Genomic DNA, 18,562 nt, shown 5'->3' on the forward strand with positions numbered 1-18,562 from the left:
TTACATGAAATGGCTTAGGCTTGATTTTCATTTTGTTACGCATTGCCAAGCTTCGGAAAAGTGTGGAGAAACAAGTATTAAATTAAAAATGAAATGTAAACCAACTTTAAATGATAAAAACTCAAAATGCTGGAGATGTCTGATATAAAATTTTGTTCAGATTCAGTTATGTCCTCAGATCTAGCTGGCAAAAAAGGGGTAAAGGTTGTGCTTACTGAGTGTTGAATTTCAAATTTGGGCGGCAAAATTGTTAGAAAATGCTTGAATGTATCCATTTTATTTCAATTGGCTAAAAGTGCTAAGGAAATTTATGAGAAATACTTCGCAGGGTTAGTTTGATTTCGCCCTTCCACTTGACACAGCATGAAAACAAGCATTTTTGCGCAAACAGATTTCTGCGAGCTTTACAAAAATGGACCGTGCTCACTCAAGTGTAACATTCTGTCAAAACTTTTACTTTCATTGGATAGATGAGACCCAAACCCGTAATTATATGTGAAAAAAAATTACCCAAGGGTTGTATATTTTTTAATTTCAAGGGCTTTTTCAAAGTGTAAATTTTACTCACTTTACGCACTGTATATATATATATATACAGTGCGTCCCAGAATAAACGAAACCGAGATTTAGCGATCATTTATCATAACTTAATCATAAATAGAATAGACAAATGACCTACCAATTTAAAGCTTAGAATCTCCTCTTTCATCTGATATTACTCAGATTATTTCTTATTCACGCATGAGTGAGCAAAAACAATTTGAAGAAAGGATACAAAAAAACTCATTTGGCGGGGGGTATCTGGGTTTCAAAAAGAAAACCACATTTCTGAAAAGTTCAATATCTGCTCTTTAATTTGGTACCAAAATTACAGAAAATGGTCAAGAAATAAAAAAGTTCTGGTCATTTGAAATAAGGCTTGTATTTCCATAATTTCATGAGATAAACGTGTTTTCACCGGTTTCCCACAGAAGCTTTCGCATGGTGAACAAAAGATTTAATGCATGGCTGATCGTCAACAAAACAGAGTGTCGAGAGTTTGAAAGCCAGCCTGGAGAACCTCTTCATTTTATGAAATTATTGAAATTCAAGCCTTATTTCAAATGACCAGAACTTTGTTATTTCGGGACCATTTTCTGTAATTTAGGTATCAAATTAAAGAAGAGATATTGAACTTTTCAAAAATGTGGTTTTCGTTTTGAAACCCAGATACCCCCCGCCAAATGAGTTTTTGATATCCTTTCTTCAAATTGCATTTGCTCACTCATGCGTGAATGAGAAATAATCTAAGTAATATCAGATGAAAGAGGAGATTCTACGCTTTAAATTGGTAGGTCATTTGTCTATTTTATTTATGATTAAGTAATGATAAATGATCGCTAAATCTCGGTTTCGTTTTTTCTGGGACGCACTGTATACATACATATACATACATATATATATATATATATATATATATATATATATATATATATATATATATAGTATTTCATATTTGCAAAAAAGATGGGATGTTGTCATGTGCCATTGTTGCGCTTGTTCTTATGAAAACTCATGATTATTTTTATTAATAATAAATTTGTCACGTAGTGTTTAATTTCATATATGGTTCCAGTGCCCTCACCCAGTCAAAGTGTTCAACTGTTAAAATGGTAAAAGAAAAGTGTTAGTCCCTTAAAGGGGTGCTGGTCCAGGCTGAAAATACTTATAGCTTAATACACAGAGTAGAATTCACTGAGCAAAACGCTGAAAATTTCATCAAAATCGGATAACAAATAAGTTATTGAAGTTTAAAGTTTAGCAATATTTTGTGAAAACAGTCACAAATATTCATTAGGCGAGCTGATGATGTCTCATCTCCACTTTCTGTTTTCTTATGTTATTACATAAAATCATATTTTTTTTCATTATTTCATACTTAGTAGTATTTTCCAGTATTCTTTTTATTTCTTATGAAATTCACGTCACAAAACTTTTCGCATCGATCAATAATTGTGTTATTTTCCGTGGTATATTTTGCATTCTTTCACTGCCCTTTCAATAATGTTTCAATACCAGACATTTCATGGAGGTCATTTTACTTATTTTTGTGTGCAAATATTCTTCATCGACCATTAATAATTGTATCAAATAATCTTTATTTTGTTAACTATTACAACTGCAGTATTTTTCAAACTCGAATTTGGGGTCATGACGGTATCAAATCTAAAATATGCTTTATATGCTCAGCTTACAAAGATTTTGATTTAAAATGGCAATATATTATATTTCATAATGGTGAATAATATGCGTGATTTCCCATTTTATCATCTGAATAATGATGATTTCTTATTACTAAATCATCCAAGTCAGGATAAAAGCAACATTATCTCAAATCATCATACTCCATTTGATAGATTTTCTACTGATATTCTTACAAATAATTTTGATGAACTTCAAGTTGAATTCGATATTCATGATAAAGCATACAATCTTTCCTCTTCTCCATATTATACAGAAAATTCATTCAAAGACTATGCTAAATTGATTGGAGAAGATGATGTTTTTATTTTGCATTTGAATATAAGAAGCGCTAACCAAAACTTCGAGAAATTACGATTATTATTAGAAAATACACAGTTTGCCAATCCCCCAATCATTGCTCTTACTGAAACTTGGTTCACGGAAACACCGAATTCCTTATGCACCATCCCGAATTATGATATTGTTATAAACAATAGGAAAAATAAAATTGGAGGTGGACTAGCATTATATATTCCGTCTTCATTTGATTATGCAATTAGACATGAATTTGAATATATGAATGATATCATCGAATCCTTATTTGTAGAAGTAAAACTTCAAAAAGATAAGAAAACTCTAATAGGTGTCATCTACAGACCTCCTCAAACTTCTTGTATAGAAGATTTTTTACTTGCTACTAATGAACTTTTGCAAAACGGAGAATTGATAAATAACGATTGTATCATCACTGGTGATTTCAATATTAATCTCTTGACCAGTAATCACTCTGCAACAAACGATTTCCTTGAATTAATGTTAACTTCTACTTTTTTGCCGATTATTTCTAGACCAACCCGTATTACTGATCATTCTGCTACGCTTATAGATAATATATTCTGTAACTCTCACCCTCTTCCGAAAGCTGGCATTGTAACGACAGACATATCCGATCATTTTCTTATTTTTACCCATATCCAAACAATGCAATCACTCGCAAAAATGGAAAAGAAATATAGGATCTGTCGCAACTTTAGTGACAAAAATATTGAACGCCTCCAAGAAGATTTAAGCTCTGTTGATTGGTCTGACGTTTATAACTCGAAAGAGAATGTCGATGACTCATTTGACATATTTTAGAAATATTTCAATGATTGCTTAGATTCTTGTGTTCCTTTAAAGAAATATCGAAATTACGACTATAAACGTGTTCCAAAACTACCATGGGTTTCAAAAATGATATTAAGGTCTATCAATCGGAAAAATAATCTGTATGTTTCTTATATATCAAATCCAAATGATGTTTCACGGAATAGATACACGTCTTATAAAAATACCTTAACAACTACTCTCCGAATAGCAAAAAAGAGGTTTGATTCAGAAAAATTACAATCATATAAAAACGACCTTAAAAATACATGGAAAACAATAAATGGGGCTCTAAACAAAATTAACAAATCTAGTGCTGTTAATAAATTATGTGTAGATGGAAATATGGTTGAAGATACTCATTCTATAGCAAATGAATTTAATTCATATTTCTCTCAAATTGGACCAAAGTTAGCTGGAAATATTATCCCTGTAGAAAATTCGTTTAAGGACTTTTTGGACAAACAAAATGATAATTCAATATTTCTTACTCCAGTTCATAGAGAAGAATTACTTGAGATTGTATTTAATTTGAAAGCAGGAAAGACACCCGGATATGATGGCATTACAAATAAAGTATTGAAAAACATTATACATTCCCTTGCTGATCCCCTGCTTCATATATTTAATTTATCATTGCAGCTTGGCCAGGTTCCAAAGAAGATGAAAATAGCTAAAGTTATACCCATTTTCAAGAAGGGGGACCAATTAATTACTGGTAATTATCGACCAATATCTTTGTTAACTTCGTTCTCAAAAAATCTTGAAAGGATCATTTATAAAAGGACAGTTGCTTTCCTTAAGAAATATAGTATTATATGTGATAATCAATTTGGTTTTAGAGAAAAACATAATACAACTCATGCTATATTGACATTAATAAATAAAATATCTACTTCTTTTGATAATTCTGATCATACTGTAGGATTATTCCTTGACTTCTCAAAAGCGTTTGACACAATAGATCATGAAATACTGTTATGTAAGCTATCAAATTACGGTATCAGAGGGACAGCTTTACAATGGTTTAGGAGTTATCTTACTGATAGAATTCAGTTTGTTACAGTAAATGAATCAGAATCTCCAACAAGGCCAGTTTCCTGTGGAATTCCACAAGGTAGTATTCTTGGCCCCTTGTTATTTATACTTTATGTTAATGATATGAAAAATTCATCTCATGTTCTCTCATTTATTCTCTTTGCTGATGATTCCAATATTTTCTATACACACCATGATCCACATGTACTTGTGAGCACTATGAATACAGAATTTAAAAAAGTAACAAACTGGATTAAAGCCAACAAATTGTCACTGAATCTGCAAAAAACTAATTATATGCTTTTTAGTCATTCATTGAAACATCTACCGCATCAAATACTTTTAGATAATACTGAAATCAAAGAAGTGCAAACAACAAAATTTTTAGGTCTAACTATTGATAACAAGCTTACGTGGAATGCTCATATCAACAATACTTGCAAAACTGTGTCAAGAAATATTGGAGTCATCAATAAGCTTAAATACGTTCTACCAGCACAGGCGCTATCCATGTTGTATTGTGCATTAATTCTACCATATCTTAATTATGGAATTCTGGCATGGGGTAATGCCTCTCAAACGAGACTAAATAAAGTCTTGTTACTTCAGAAAAAAGTACTGAGAATAATATGCAATATGTCCTTTAGAGCTCATACGGATGAATTGTTTCGTCAGAAACGTATCCTTAAAATCAATGACCTGTACCGCTTGCAACTATTCCAATTCATGTATCAGCTAGATAGAAATAGTGTACCTAATGTCCTACAAAAGAAATTTATGAGAAATAATACTTTACATTCATATAATACGAGACAATCAAATGACTATCACTTACCTAAAAGTAAAACAGTATTTTCTAGCAAAACTGTATTTTTCACAGGACCAAAACTCTGGAATTCTCTGGACAGAGAAATGAAAGAGGCAGCTAGTCTTATACGATTTAAATTACTCATCAAAAAATTTCTCCTGAATTCTTATTGATTCAATCTAATATTTGTGAACTTCATACTTATCCACGGTAGTTTTGAATATTTTTTAAAGTCAATATTTAATTTTGTATATAGTGTAAATACATTTGTGTTACAGTGTTTATATCTATATAATTTTATAAAATTTTGCTGATTATTTTACTCTATTTGTATCATATTACCCTTGTATAAAGTTTTGATAGGGGGTCTACATTTTACAAGCTCTGCTTTTTAGTAGGCCCCTCCACTTTTTTAATTTCATTGCTACGTTTCAATCCTGCATATGTTATGCATTTTTTTTCATTGTAAACATGATTACGAAATGTACTTTGATCATTGTGGAATATGAATATATCAATACTTGTGTGAATAAAATGTCTCCCATATAATGAAATAAGTTGCAGCAATAAATATCCAATGCATTAAATCAGTTGTCAATCCAATTTTTCTAGTTCTTGGAGGAAAAAATTTGAATAATCCTAATTTCATATGATAAAATACAAAAGAACAAGTGGAGACGTGACATCATCAGCCCTCCTAATGAATATTCATGACGACTGTTTTTACAAAATATTACTAAACTTTAAAATTCAATAACTTTGCTGTTTGTTGTCCGATTTTGATGAAATTTTCAGCATTTTGCTCAGTGAATTCTACTCCATTTATTAATTTATAAATACTTTCAGCCTGGACCAACCCTTTAATTATTTTATGCTGGTCTGAAATTTTAGAAGAAACGTCCTCTGATTTGCGAATTAATCGATATATATTTTTTTGGACGGCAATGAGTACTAATAATTAGCTTCACTTATGATTTATAAGTGTAATTTTACATTTGATGCATTGTTTTACTTTAATTGTTAAATATATTGATATATGCATGAATTGTAATTTTTTGTTGGAAATAAGAAAAAAAAAGAAAAATGAACACCTTTCTTTTGGGTCCCGTCTTACATTTAAAAAAAATATTTACCACCACGAGGGTAATGTCCAACCAATATGGGGAAGTATTTTACCCAATGTGGGAATCATATTGTCCAGTAAAGTTAAACAATAAGAAGCAATTACTTTAGAATGAGCAAAATTTTCACCACACTGGATAAATAAAAATGCCCCGCCCCAAAAAGCCCACTGTTGATTTAGACACATAATTACCCTCATGAAGCACTTTTACCCAATATCCTTTTTTAGCAGCCATGTTTAGAGTGTACAAAGAGTTACGAATGATACATTTAATCTAAACTGTATGGAAACTCATCCATACCATTTTTTCTACAGGGTATTTGCACATTTTCCTTAGTAAATAAAAGGAACCACACAAAATTTTCAAGAGATTGATGAATGTATGCATATATCATACTTATAAAATATTTTTAACATGCATTTTAGATGTTGATGTTGCTTGCTGGCTGTTGATAGTTGTGATCAATTGGGTCAATCGCAACTCTTACTAAGACGGGACCCTGGTTTAATGATCATTCTTTAAGCCCCGTGTTTATGATATTTGTCAGAAAATGTTTTGAAAAATACGTGGGTCCGTCCCGACTCGTCTTTATAGGTTTATTTCCAGTTGGTCAAAATGTTAATTCCTCCAATTGCCAACTCGTCTACTATCATTTGGTCTACCATCAGTTCGTCCACTATCCACATGTTCCAACTGCCAATTCGTCCACTCACCATTTCGTCTAATAACCAGTTGGTTCAATAGCCATTACTCCATAAACCACTTGGTTTTATTGGACTACGTATTAATTGTGCAAAATAGATTAAAATGAAATGAAACTGGTTATGAGACGAAATGGTCATAGACGAAATGGTAATTAGACGAAGTGATGGTTGGACCAAATGGTTGTTAGACGAAATGTTGATGGACGGAATGCCATTAGACTCATACCCACTTTCATAGTGCGCTTTTCCCCGGTGAACTTCGTCGGGGAAGAGATGTCAGTGCGATAGGGTACATTTTTTTTCTACGCCAGGCAAGTGATGAATGCGTGCCGGAGAAGTTCGCCAGGGAAAATGAAGAGGCCAGTGTGAAATAGGTATAAATGAAAGTATATCTTGTAGTGAGTGGACGAGTTGGCAGTTGACGTATTAGTAATTTACCGTCTTTTGGTTTCCTTACCTAAGAAATCCTGTATCAAACATTGTGTACATCTCTGTAATTTTCTAGAATTGCTCAGATGAGCATCGATGGATTGGACTCTATCGACCAAACCAAGATGGTCCTTTCGAATGGTCGGATGGAACGCAGGTGAACTACACTGCATGGTTTCCGTTAGAACCGAATAATGCCCATAACTGTCATTTCCCGAATTGTACAGAAGACTGTGCTCATATTTGGAAGAGGGCATATCTTATCAATTCTAGTGAGTCCAAATCCTTGATCGGCTCCATTATGAAAACAACGAACCAGCAATATATTTCGCCGGGTACGTGGAACGATTTTTTCTGTTCCAAAACCCTCACCTACATTTGCAAGATAACCTTCTTATGTCCTGGGCGTTGGATGTTTTTCCAGGGTAATTGTTATCGTTATTATGATGAGAAGGTCAACTTCAATCAAGCCGTGACGAACTGCAGGAACATTGACAAGTTCAAAGGTCAACCTGATCTTGTGTCTATCCACAGCAAGGAGGAAATAAACTTCGTTGCCAGTTTGTGCAAGGTAACTTCACACGATCCAATAACTTATAAGGTTATGTCCAGTTCTTAGTAGTACAATGAGTTTGTCGTCATGATGACATGAAATATTTTGCCAAGTCGACTACTAGATAGTTTTGAAAATCGGGTTAAGATCAAACATGGGTCATTGGTTTGAGTGGAGGGATGGAAAACAAAAACATTTCCTCAACACTTCGTCGATCGGCTGTTCGAAGATCTAAAAACTAGTGTAGGCCTACATTTCATATCTTTAAAAAAAGAACTGAAGTTTGATTACATGTTAGTTTATGTTAACGTAAAAGAGCACAAAGCGCTATTAGACCTGAAAAGGAAAGATTCCTATTAAATCTTTTTAGAACATGGTTCTTTTTTAACATAGAGCGAGCTGAAATTGTATAAAACTGGCCTTAGAAATCCAAGGACAATCTGTAGAAATGAATGAAAGGAGAATCTAGAAGGGTATTTTAAAAATGATGTACAAACCCTGGAAAAAGGTTAAAGCATTATTTGTACGTAGAAAAAGCATAAACATGATGAAAAGGATGTGTTTGCCACTTAGTAAACAACACGTGGGCGATGCGCAAGATTATTATTTTTTTTGGGGGGGAGGGGGGGGGGGGGGATTTGGACATAAAAATGTTACAGGTTGAGAACATTTAAGCACCTTTTGTAATCATGAAGAGGATGCGTATCTACTACATGTACATGTAATTGATTGATGCGAACGCAAAGCGCAAGGTTAAGTTGTCAATTACTGACGATTAAGAATTGTCTGTTTTGAGGACCTCACTGGAAATAAGCTGTCGAGGGTCATCCTGTGTAAGCCTATTGTTTTAATGCTATTGTATATATGTTATGGTGACTTTCCAAATAAAATCAATCGATCAAGTTACAAATAAAAATAGTCAGGGGAGGGGGGGGGGGGGCGTGGAGTCCCTTTGCCACCTGGATTTCTATCTAGAAACTTGGCGTCATGGTGTCAAAAAATATTTGTCTAATTCGACTTCTGAAAAAAGGTTCCATGACTTTGTCGTCACGGAGACATATCCCGCGAGTGGACTTTTTAATGTTCTATTACGCCAAGTCCGACAAGTCGACATAATGTCATGATAATTCAATTTGGTGAAATTATTTACGTTGCCATTTCAACTCGATATTCACTTATTCACTTAGTTCATAAACCTATGAAGTTTTAGAAGTCAAATTTTAGCATATGCGACCATAAACCAATTATAATTTTAATTTGTCTAGATGATAAAGCCGTAAAGGAGACTTGGTAAAACAAGATATCTTATCTCGTAAAGCAGATAGCAAATCAAATCTTCCGTATTCAGACGACATTTTCTGTTCTTTTTCTCTAAGACATATTGCAAGCCATGGATTGGTCTGCACAAACCCAATACAGATGGACCATTCATTTGGTCCGATGGGACGTCAGTCAATTTCACCGCATGGGCCGATAACCAGCCAAACAAGTGGACTGTGGGAGCTATTCGGTGTGCACGTATGACTATTCTGATCACTAGAGACAGTAGAATCGTCTCTATGGATTGGAAGGATATGGCATGCAGTAAGACCTTTCATTATATTTGCAAGATTCAGTTGAAAGTGTAACAAGGTCATGAACATTGACATGATTAAACGATTAAAAAAAATATAGCAAGTAGCTGTAAAATGTAAAAAAAAATAATAAGGTAAACCTTAAACACTACTCAACTTTGAGACCTTATGACCCGATTGTAATGAATCCTGGGGCCGTTTCATGCTGTTCTTAACAGCGACTGACGAACGACTATGGTAAAACTTTCTTAAGCGCTAATCCATCGCCAATGAACATTTGGTGTATACCATTTACCAAAGGACAGGATCAAGAGTCATTCTTAAAGTCGCTCTTAACAGCTTTATAAAACACCCACCTGGGGGGTGTTTCACAAAGATTTAAGTATGACTTAGAGTCGCACTTAAATACCGAGTTGCGTACGGTATGAAAGGCTTGACCGCATTGGTCAGATCGTGCGATGAGCACGCGTACTAATGCGTATCTATCAATAAGATCGCGCGTTGCATATCATGTACGCGTCGGCATTTAAGTGCGACTTAAGTCATGCATAAATTTTTGTGAAACACCCCCCCAGCAGGTCTGGGCCTCTTCCAGAACCTTTAGGAAAGTGCAAAGCAAAGGAAAGAAAAACTGATCGTAAACACAATTATAAAAAATAATTCTATTCACGCATTGCATATACATACATGCATATTCATTGAGAGCACGTACATGTATATGTTAATATTTGAAATAAATATTTAATGTATTTATGTTTGAAATGTCTTTTATAGGGTGTTGTTTAATTGTTCATTTTGTTGAAAGCAAAAAAAGCAACAAATAATTTTGTTTGTTTAGGCTATTGGATTTTTTTTTCTTTGCCGATGCATCGATCAAACATATAAATCTGAGTTTAAGAACCTTATCAAGTAAAAGGTAAGAAATAAAATATACGATATTGGATTTAAAAATAGCTGAAATGATATCAGTGAACTTTCGTGCTTATGAAACCCCTCCTTCATTTTTTAATACAATACATTGATTTAAAAAAAAAAATATGTTCTCTCCTCAATATATTCAAGTTATTTTTACAATATACAGCGCGTCCCCCCAAAAATGTTCCTCTGATATACAACATCCAAAAATAAAAATTATTCTCAATAAAATGTATGGATATAGGAAGCCCATCTCATGTTCTAACTTTCTGCCTATAAAAAATTCATTGGTCTCGCTTCAGTGCTTTTGAATACACGCCTACACGCCTATTATGTAACAGTGGTGCTTTTCAGCCCATTCCAAATTTGTATGCATGCAACACTGCTTAGTGTTCTGCACTTTCTTGCATATCAACCCCCTTTGACCCTTCTGACCAAGGAGATATCACCTCTATCTCCTTGCTCTGACCAAGGAATTCCCTGATTCGACCAGGGAAATCTCCATGATCTAACCAGGCTCATCAAATCACAACCTTAAGCATAATCAGAAGGGCAAAAACAGTATTTGACAGTTCATTTCATGGTTGATAAACGGGAGATGCACAATGATTGAGACAACGGGTCATGTCTGTTTCATGCATAATTCCAACAATACTGCATTTTTGTTTTCATTACTTTTTTTAGTTAATTAGCTACTGAGGTCAAGCTCAGTAATTCAGTGTAACTTTCTAAAAGAGAAAAAGTCAACATTTTCTTTGGTATAGTTTCTTTTCGCAAAGGGTGAATAATTTGTGGATTCCCCCCTTTTCAGCTTATTTTACTCATACATCATTCACATTTTCTTTCAAGTTGGTGCACTGATTCCCCTTATCAATCATCAAACAAACTTATTTCTTATGTTTCTTGTCCTTCTGAACATACATGCTCAAGTTTATGATTTGATGAGCCTAGATTTGATTAGCGAATTATCCCTGCTCAGATCCTGGATGTAAGAATGGGGGTTAACATGCCATAGACACAGAAGAAATGCATCAATGCTGCAAACTTGGAATGAGCTAAAATGCTAAAATGCACCACTGTTACATAACAGAGTGTGTATTCAAAACCGCTGAAGCGCGACCAATTAAATTTTCTTGGAAGTTCGAACATGAAATGAACTTTTTTACTCATGAACATTTATTTGAGAATCCTACCACATTTTAGAATTAATTGAGTCCTATGTCAGAGGGACATTTTTTGGACGCGCTGTATAGTCTTACAAGCCGGTTAAACTGTAAAACAAGTAATAAAGCAATCTGGTTTACAGAATTTTATACGCAATGATACTTAATGTTTTGATTTATCCTTTATTGTGCTTAAATAAGTCTCATTCTATTATCAAAAAATTATATTCAGTGAAATCATTCATGACTTCATGACTTCAGTGATAGTTCTTTTATTGATTATTCTGTAATATACATTTAAATTATTCTTTTTAAAACTACCAAACTGTACATAACTCGCATATTTGTTGGTTAATGTTTATTACGGCCATCATGTTGAGATATATGACCATTTTATCCTGCAAAAAGATATTTTCATATCTAAACTAAAATCATGAAAAACAATGTAAACCTAAGGTTTTTTTTGAACATATATTTTTGATTTTTAAACAACAATGTTCAATTTTTAAGGAATGTGTATCAGAAATTGAACATTGCTGTTTAAATTTCAAAACTTTCTGATTAAATCGAAATAATACCTGATCAGTTATAGCAGAACTGGTTTACTGCATATTGCACTGAAAAGTGGCACGATTAACCTGTGATGTGTTCAGTTCAATGTTGCTCAGATTAAAGTGATTGGTGAACAATGGTTTGAATTTCAAAAAATCTGAGATAGAAGGTCACACTTGTCACCTGTGTCTGTGATATGTTACAAAAATGAAGCACAGAAAAAATTGCGTTCCAAAATAAATATTTAGAGCTTAAAATATTGAAATATAAAGTGACCGGAAACACCCGCTTAATTTCATCCGATACACTTATGTGTACTATTTAGGCGTCTATAAGACGCCTATTTACAAAATCGGGGTTTGTCTTGTAGTTTTAGCTAATAATGGTTGTTTTCAGGGATTATTAGTTCTAATACACACACTTGTACACATATTTCATCTTGGTTTGAGAATTTTTTAAATCGGCTGCTCACAAAGTTAAACAATACCTTTAAGCTTGTATTTTCTAGTTGCTTTTCTGCATTCATGGAATATCATGTTTCATCTCAAATAAAAGGTGATAAAGGGGCAGGGGTCTAACTCACGATACTTCTTGTGGTAAAAACATTGTAGAAAATACGAAAAGGGAGAAGGGAAGGAAGCAAAGAAGAAAGACAATTAAAAAGGAGATTTTGGTTAAAACGTCATTACCATTTTTACAAAAAAATGCTTCAACCAAGACTACTTACATAGTAAGGGAGGACTCCACCATTAGGATAATAAGTACCAAAGGTTATGGTCACTGTGTCCTTTATCGCTGGGGGATTCTCTATATGTTCTTCCTCCTCTGTCTACCTTCATGTGAATGTTGTTATTTCTATATACGTACGTTAACGGTGTTTTGAAGTAAAGTTGATTGAGCAGTAAGCTCATTGAATAAATGGCCTACCCACATACAATTATCGTTTTGTAAACAATATTTGTATTTTGTGAACTACCTTGACAAAATCTAAGTCCCTCGTTCTGTATTAACTATTTACAAAAAAATACAACATACACAAACCCTGTCTTTCCACACACACACACCCACGCACATGCACACACATTATACATATATACATGTATATGCAGTTATATCTCATTTCATGATAGTTTCCCGTACAATATGTGCAATAAATTAAAAAGCTTTTTCACAGCAACTTTTCTAAGACTGACTTGCTTTACGCATACGTCATAATAAATTAATGATATTAACTATTTCATTCATTGAAAAGTTTACCTTGTGCACTTCGAAATGCTTAATATAATTGTGCATAATAACTGATATTCCAATGATTCACCTATGAAAGCATTAGCAATTTGTATTCCTTTCATCTTCCTTAAAGAATACTTTGTGCATCCTTTGCTTCTAATTTGTTCGTTTGTATTTCTCCCTCCTTTCTTCTTTTTTTTCCGTTCGCCTATTCCACTTTGCTTTTCTTCCCATAACTCTTGTGTTTGTTTAAATTACAAAAAAAGAACACGAAAAATAATTATGAGGTAACAGGTTTCGGAAATGAATGTTACAGAATTAAGCTTGTCTTTATATTCTTACTTAAAGCTACATTATCCTGCAAATTCTGTTGAGCAATGTTTCGTGAAAATGGTTATATGTATGCCCTCATAAATATGCAATTTGGCTGATGATATCATGTTCCCGATTGCCTCTTTTGTAATATTATTGAAATCACGATTATTGAATACCTTCATACATTATGTTTTCGATGTTCCCCCTTGCAACAAAATAAGTTGAAAGGATTATCATAAAGCTTAAATCAATTATCACATCATTTTCCCATTCTTGGAAGTATACATATTAATTTGTATTAGAAAAATACAAAAGAACAAGTGGGGATATGACTTCAATGAGCTCATTGAATATTCGTGAAAACATTAGTTGATGGAACTCTTTTACCAAAATAATGCAATACGTTTAAATGTCATAACTTTGTTATTCCTTATACGGTTTTGATGGAATCTTCAGTGCTATATTTTGACTGATTTTGCTCAATGTTTTTCAACTGTACTAATATTTTCAGCATGGAGTACCCCATTAAACTTTAAATGCTGTAATTCATTTGCTAATCCAAAGCTCTGCATAACTGTTATTCTACACTGCGATAGCAACTTATATTTTGTCTAAGTTCATTCTTCGTATCTTGTAATGTTAAATATGCACATAAACGATTTGGGGCTCGTTTCATATAGGATTTGCAACTGTTATCGTAACTTTGCCATTATGGCAACTACCATGGTAACCTTGATTATGATTGGCTGCTGAGTCCTGTTGCCATGGTAGTTGCCATAATGGCAAAGTTTCAACAGTTGCAAGTCCTTTATGAAACGGGCCCCAGTACTTTTCCATGTTACGCGCGCATCAATTTCCCTAATCCACGGTGAATCTTCTGAGCATTTCGCAAAGTGAACTTTTATGAATTCTCAAGGCCCGACACTTCCTCATATTTTGCACTATTACATGAATGAATGGTTGATTGTGGAACCATGATTGCTATTAGAATGGAGAACTGGTTGGGCGGTTTCCTTTTGCTGTTAAAATGTGTATCTATCCTTGCTCCAGGTAAGTCTGAAAAGTATTTCGTACGGACCAAGTTAATCGGATCTTCTTCTTTTCCAATTGCTAAAATGCATCATTTTCGTATTTTTTTAATATTTTTTTGTTTATATTTTTAAACCCACAATTGGCATTTATTATATACATAATTCAACATTCAAAATCACATCACATGTTTACATATTTCTTTAAAAAAAATATTCCAAATCAAATTCTCGACAATCTTTTCCTGTTTTGTTTCTTATAAGTATACATTTATAAATGCACCAAAAAGCAACTGTAAGAAATGAATCTAGTCCGGTTTCTTTGTGGGCTTTAAGTAAATGCAATTCTGTTATTTGAAGGTCGAAATTGTATTCAAACTTAGCTCTGTTGTCAAATAAGAAAATAATCTCTTAATTAGTTTACACTAACGAAAGCATGTACATTATCTTCGCCGTCCACGTAACACTGCGGGCATCTCCCATTTGTTAAAGCATTCCATTTAAACAAATTCTTTCTTACTGGAAATACATTATATATAACCTTAAAATTTAATTCTTTCAGTTTATTTTCTTTACAGTGACACAAGATTCTTTTAAAGGATTTTGTCCAATCTAATGGTGACCCAATTATTTGTTCCAAATGCAAATAGCATATGTTGGTGCTTGATGAATCTAAGGATTATGGAATTGTTTACCTGAAGTATCATGATTATACTTTATTTGATTTTTAGCTCCTACATCTATTTTTGGAAACTCTAATGAAGGTTTATTATTGCGGTTGGTTTAAGGTGTTGTATTATCATTTATCCAGAATACAGGGATAGCCTGACGTAATAAAGTGTAGTCAAATATCAATCTTTGCTTACTCTTCTGTGATTTATATGTAAGTAGGGAATGAATTTCCATTGTAGGTAAGAAATTTTAATTCTTTCAAAAATACTATCCCAGATTTATACCATCCTTCAAAAAATAGGGTGATGTTGCCAAAGGTTACATTTTTATAGTGTCACAAAATTTCGTATTGCCGACCAAGTACTTTAGGGTGATGTTTTAAACAAGCATTATTCTTTATCTTCAGGCCTGTAAAGAGTATTTCAATGCAAAAGACTGAAAGATGGTGCTTGCATATATGTTTTATACTCCAAGCATCAAAGTCTGAATTAAGGAGTAGTTTCAAAGAACCTAAAATATTAAACCAATAAGGGCTGAATTTACACCACATTCCTTTACTTGACGCAAGAGTGCGCCCCAGCCATCTTAGTCGAAAGCTAATAAACCAATAACTATGTTACCATATGCCAAAAGTACTTTTCAAAACATTTTGGACGGTCTAAAATGAAATCCACACTACTTTCTCTTCGCATCATTCAGAATTACTTATCATCCCTGAATGAACTTATTCAAAACTCCTTATTTATTTAGATTTATTTGATTAGCTTGAATTTGCTTGCATTTTTACATAGATACGCAAAATTAATAATCGCACTAATTCGCACCATTCTCTGAAATAAATATATTCTAGATCCGCTATAAATCTGCTCAGACAAAAGGTAGTCTCACTGTTTTTATTTGAGTCAGTTTCATATTAAGGATAGAATAGAAATGTTGGTAAATAGAGTTAGCAATAAAATATGCAGTAACATTAAAACGATATGGAATTAAAGTGCAATAAAAAGGAGTAAAGAGCACAGTGAACATTATTTGATGACTCAGCATTACCAGATTAATGTTGTTAATATTCAGGTTTTTAGCTTTCTCTTGATTTCGTTTTGCGCTGAAAAATGGGAAATTATTCATGGAAATTTTATTGTAAAAGAAGTCAGAAAAAATGTATGATTTCACTTACACATTGACCCAGATGTTCACATGGCAGACATCTTGTTTTTAGGAAAATGGCTGCACGGTCTAGTGGTCACACGAGCCTAACTACAACTCTCTCTCCCTCTTTCTCTATCTCTCTTCAACCCCTTGTCTTAGGAAGATGTGAATGTATGTATGATAATTCTCATTTCTTTTATTGTTATCTCATTTAACTCAATTGAATCTGGTATTTATACTGGGGGCAGTTCTTGCATCCAGATATGCACACTATGCATATCTACACGTTAGCATTATAGGACCTTGCATGGACCCTACATTGCATCCATTGAACTACGTACGGTGTGTATAGCCTTTCAAAAAAGTTTACACTTTGAAAAAGCACTGCCTTAAAAAATATAAAGTATGTGGGTAATTTTTCACATATAATCTTGGGTTTGGGTCTTATCCATCGAATAAAAGTAAAGGTTTTGACAGAATGTTACACTTGAGTGAGCTCTGTCCATTTTTGTAAAGCTCGCAGAAATCTGTTTGCACATAAATGCTCGTTTCATACAGTGTCAAGGGAAAAGGCGAAATCAAACTTACCATGCGAAACATTTCTCATAAATTTCCCTTCCACTTTAAGTCATTTTAAATAACACGGACACATTCAAGCATTTTGTAACAATTTTGCCACCCGAATTGAAATTTCAAAACTTAGCACTTGACATAAAGGAGTAACATTGAAATTGGTCACTACATAACACATACATGACATCTGTATATTTCATGCATTTCTTTGTTATGCAGTGAGTGTACAGATGTTAACGAAAAGCCAGAAAGGTAATTTAAACATGTTAAAAGAAACCTTTATGTGTCATATAATAAAGGTCACACGGGCCTAACTACAAGTGACATGAAAAAAAATACAACTGGCATGCAGACATTCAAAGATATGCAAAGATATTCATTCGAGCTAACCCATAGCTAAATTTTAAAATTTGATATTGTGATTGACAAAAATGAATGAATATGATTGACAATCTAACAGGGAGGCCGGGGAGGGGGGGGGGGCACTCGACCAAAAAAGTGGTGGGGGTGTGCCGCGGGCGAGACAAAATACGGGGGAATTGGAGCGGGCTTATTGTAAAAAGAAGGGTCCTCGAAACGGGCTTCGGAACTACAAATGTTTGTGAAAACGAGGGTCCTTGGAACGGTCCTTGGAACGGATCGCGTATGAATCCCTATGGAACGGGTATGCGTGTATGATGCAGCTAGCCCGACGGCACGGCCGCCGGGTGCGCTCGCGCAGAGGCGATTGTCAGACGATGTTCTGCGGCCGCTTTTCACCAAAATTGCAGCTCAATGTAGCGGATCAATGAGACCGGAACGGCGTAACGAAAAATATGCGAATCTTTGGAGCGGATTTCTTTCTTCTTTTTTTTTCTCGATAAGAAGAAAATGCTATGCCTTGGAGCGGCTCTCTTTGTTTTCTTTTTTTCAATAAGACAAAAATGCCATGCCTTGGAACGAAAATATGAGTGTAAAAATGGGGGTCCCCTCCGTGGCACATACCCACTTTGCAATATATACTGAGTGCCCCCCCCGGGCAGGGAAGGTACCTACTGAACTTTCCTTTTCCAAAGTGGAAAGACATATCACTACTTTGGAACTATTGTTTTCCTGACGGAAGAATTAGGGCCATTTTATACTCTCTAGTGATGACTTTGTTCTCATCTTGGGTTTTAAGGCGCGTATCATTCAGATATGAATATTTACACCTATGGTTAATTTGTATTATTTTTGTTGATATAAAATTTGATGCATTATGGATAAGCGCTGCTTTTAAAGATAATTTATATGAGATCGTGAAAGGCGGCTCATCACAAATCATTGATTGTTTGAATAGTATTTTCTGGCCAATCTGGTTCAGTACTTTCAACGGGCTTTTCAGCATGCT

Source organism: Lytechinus variegatus, chromosome 17 (genome assembly GCF_018143015.1).
Source record: "Lytechinus variegatus isolate NC3 chromosome 17, Lvar_3.0, whole genome shotgun sequence".
NCBI classification, from domain to species: domain Eukaryota; kingdom Metazoa; phylum Echinodermata; class Echinoidea; order Temnopleuroida; family Toxopneustidae; genus Lytechinus; species Lytechinus variegatus.